Genomic DNA, 4,045 nt, shown 5'->3' on the forward strand with positions numbered 1-4,045 from the left:
GGCCTCCAAAAGATAACAATGGTCATCCGCTTTTCTTTCCTGATTTGGTAATGATAACATGGATGTCTTGGAAGATATTGGTCATGTTCAACATGAACTTTTTCTTAATAATTCCTTATGTACTTTTGTTGTTTATCTCAACAGTCACCTCAATGTTGGGATATCTTTCATACCTGGCGTCTCCCTTTCTGGGTATCATGCCACCGGTCTTACACTTCCCATTCTTGAAGGTCACTTCCTTCATCCAATTTTCTTAATTTCTTACTTCCTTGTCTCCTTAGTCTATCCGCGTCTCATTATTTACCCTTCGAATTATCTCAAGGTTTCATTGAATTCTCCCAACTTACAGGGGATAATTATATATGTATCTCTTATGCCTTCAACCATCTATTTTAACTCATGGTGAATCACCCTCATCCTGACGATTACATACTTTTCTATGTCTATTGCTACGAGTCTTTAGGGTTTCCTCATGCCCAACTCCCTTATCATACCTCAAACTCTATTGCCTTTATATTCCTTTCCACTTCAGTTTCTTTTTATTTTCCTTTCTTTTATCATTATTTCATGAACTAACACAACATAAGTATTGATTCCAAACATCCCGTCATTCTGGATTCGTGTCCTCAGAACGAATCTTGATAACTTTTACAACTTAGATTCATAATTCATCATACTCATCCACTTTTGTTCTAGCTCCAAAGCTTTTACACTATCTCCTTATCTTTGTGAATTACTTTCCCGAAAACAATTGACTGAACTTAAATCAGTTTATTCTAACCTCTGGCTCTGTGCCTTTCTTTGTCTTTCACCAGCGGGTGGTCTTTCTCTTAGGAGGGTAAGTGACAAAAATAGTCTTTTGTGGTTCGTCAATCATTTAGAATCTCAAATGATTCCTATATTTCCTTTAGCCAGGCTCTTGCCTCGACTGGGTCAGCTTGTTCCTTAGAACTCTAAGAGCTTAGCGACTTAAAGGTCATGAAAGAATTTCCTACCGCATTGTTTCCTCAAGGTGGTGGTTGGGGATAATAGTCTAAGGTCTTTTTAGACAGGTCCATGAATTGCCGTATAGGAGTACCATCTCGGGTCTCCTTTCCTTACTCGACTTTCTGTTTCCTTAGTATGAAATGTTTCATCCTTCTCCAATACTTGGGGTTATCTTATACGTTAAAATCCTCATTTTCCACTTCATTATGTTATGGGTTCCTTCTATCTTGATGGCGTCCTCCCTGACTATCACATTCAGGGTTTGCCCTTAATCTTATTCCTTGAACTATGACTTTCATCTAAGATCTGATCTTTAAGCTCTTGAACATTTGGAACCCAAATTCTATAGGAATACCTCATTATTCCCTTATCATTTTTCTCGGTATTAATCTCATATCTATTTGTTGGCTCTTTGCCTTCATTCTTCACTTTTTCTCGCACAATATGTTCTTTTCCGATAATTCGGACTATATTGCAATCTCAAACAGCTTTTCGGTACCGGCTCCGGTTACCTTCACTACTATTTCCAAAATCTCTTATAAACTCTCCCAAAGACATTATCATCTTGAGTCTCTCCTTTTTACTAAGGGCATCAGCCACCACATTGGCTTTCCCCGAATGATAAAGAATCTCCCAATCATTATTCTTGATTAGCTCTAACTGCCTCCTCTGGCATATGTTGAGCTCTTTCTACGTGAAAATGTACTATAGCACTTATGGCTTAGGTAATTCTCGCACTTCTCTCCATACAAGTAGTGCCTCCAATCTTTAGGGTAAAACTATTGCCACGAGCCTAAGCTCATGGGCGGGGATATCGAATTTCATATTACCTTAATTGTCTTGACATGTACGCGATTACCTTACCGTGCTGCATAAGCAAACCCTAAGCCCTTGTGCGAAGCGTCACTACACTTCACAAAATCTCCTTTTCCATCTGGCAACGCCAGCATAGGGGCCGTCACCAACCTTTGCTTCAGTTCTTGAAAGCTGTTCTCGCATTTCTCTGTCCATTCGAACTTCTCAGTCTTACGAGTAAGCCGCGTTAAAGGGGCTACTATCTTTACAAACTTGAACGAACCTCCGGTAGTGACCGGCCAATCCTACCTCTGGTAGTCGACCTAACCATGGTCATCAATTCATCGGTGGTCCTTTATTCATTCTTGTCAGGATCCTCCATGGGATCCTCCTCAGCAACTATCCCTTCTAGGACAACATCCTCAATATCAACATCATCCGGTCCTGCGTTAGGACGCTCTATCGGATCCACAATCCGATCTCCAATTAGTAATAAAACATCATCGCGCTGTTGCTCCTCAACCTCAGGGTTCGGATTCCCGCTACCATATACGATAATGAACTACGCTTCTATCACGATATTTATAAGGGTTCCCATAAGGGTTTTAACTATCAGTACTACGTTAGGTAGCCCGACTATGAACTTGGCAAGAATTCTTATCATCTTAGTGAACTTATTATCTTAACGTCACATCATCTCTGAGGTTTATAACGCTTAGCTCTGATACCACTTCTGTAACACCCCCAAATCCGGGGTCGGGGATCCGGGTTGTCACGAGTTCCATTTCCCTTAATAACACCCAATCTTAATAAATAATCAACTACTCTGTACTATGACCCCACAATAAACACACACACCATAAGTTATAGTCTCAGAGATGAATATCCAAAAATAATCATAAGTCGTTTTATTCCACAATTATATGCCAATGCACCTTAAACAGGTTTCTGAATAAATTTACAATTTCTTTGCCATTATTACAATTCATAAATATACATAAGTCTGGTACATCATAAGTTCAAAACCTAGCCTATTGGTAGTTCCTACCTCAGCTATAGTGACATCCACGCCTACAGGAAACTGCGGAATGTTTCCTATCCGCCTGCGAATTGGGAGCTTAGTCCTGTTCATCTTTTCTATCTGTTGTTGTGTGATGAAAGAAGAAAGCAAGGGTGAGCAGCAAGCCCACCAAAATAATATGTATAATGATTAATAGTATATGAGCCTTCTCATAGTACTCATGAAAGTCTTGGTCAAAAGAAATGAACCAAGTTGATATCTTAATGCGATGAAGTCGCAAAATATTTAGTATATATACATATATACTTTTCAAAATCTTGGAAGTCCTCTTCCATGCATAATACACACAGAGTTCCAGTGTATAACTGTATAAAAAATATCGTTGCAAGGTGATCTCATATATCTAACCTTGTCTCAACGTTTTTCTGAAAATCTTTGTCATTCATAAGACAATTATTAACTAGATATAAGTTTAAAAGATGAAGTTACCAAATACTTCACTACACTTATATCATTTATAAAGCTACTTGAACTACCATTGTTCAAAGTATAATGAGCTTTCAACAGTTCATCACATAGATGAGACTACAAGACAAGATTTGAATAGATTAAATCTTTAAAATATTATTAAAGGAAATGAAGTTATGATATACTTCATTAAGTTCTGATATATATATATCTATATATATATATCCACATATACATCTTCCTTTATACATTTCCTGAAAACCTCTGTCATGTGAAGTATGAACAGAATTGCAATATCCAATAAATTTGGAAAGGAAAGAATTTTGGCATAAACCTGATATCTTGCTGATCAGGCAAAGATACCAATAAGTAACCTTTTCTACTAGTAGATGGACGAATTCCCCACTGGTCATCACCCTGGTCGCAATAGGACCTTATGCTGGACTGCCACTCAGCCATTTATGCATTTGATGGACTCCCACTGAGCCACTTACACTATCATGGACGCCCACTGAGCCCATGTTGCTTATGCCGACTCAATAGATGGACTTACTTCCCGAACCTTGGGTAAGTAATCAATTCATTAACCAAAATTGCAACATTGTTGCGAATATAAAATACACCATAGAGCCGGATCCCTTAGATTTTTGAACGAGTATTCAAGTCCCCTTAAAATGGAAGATCTTGAATTTGAAAACAAGTTTTGGGATCCGCTCTACCCTTTTTAAATTCATTTTGAAGACTCGAAAACATTTTTAAGAATGTTTGGAGTAA

The sequence above is a fragment of the Apium graveolens genome, chromosome 10, assembly GCF_009905375.1.
Source record: "Apium graveolens cultivar Ventura chromosome 10, ASM990537v1, whole genome shotgun sequence".
Taxonomy (NCBI): Eukaryota; Viridiplantae; Streptophyta; class Magnoliopsida; order Apiales; family Apiaceae; genus Apium; species Apium graveolens.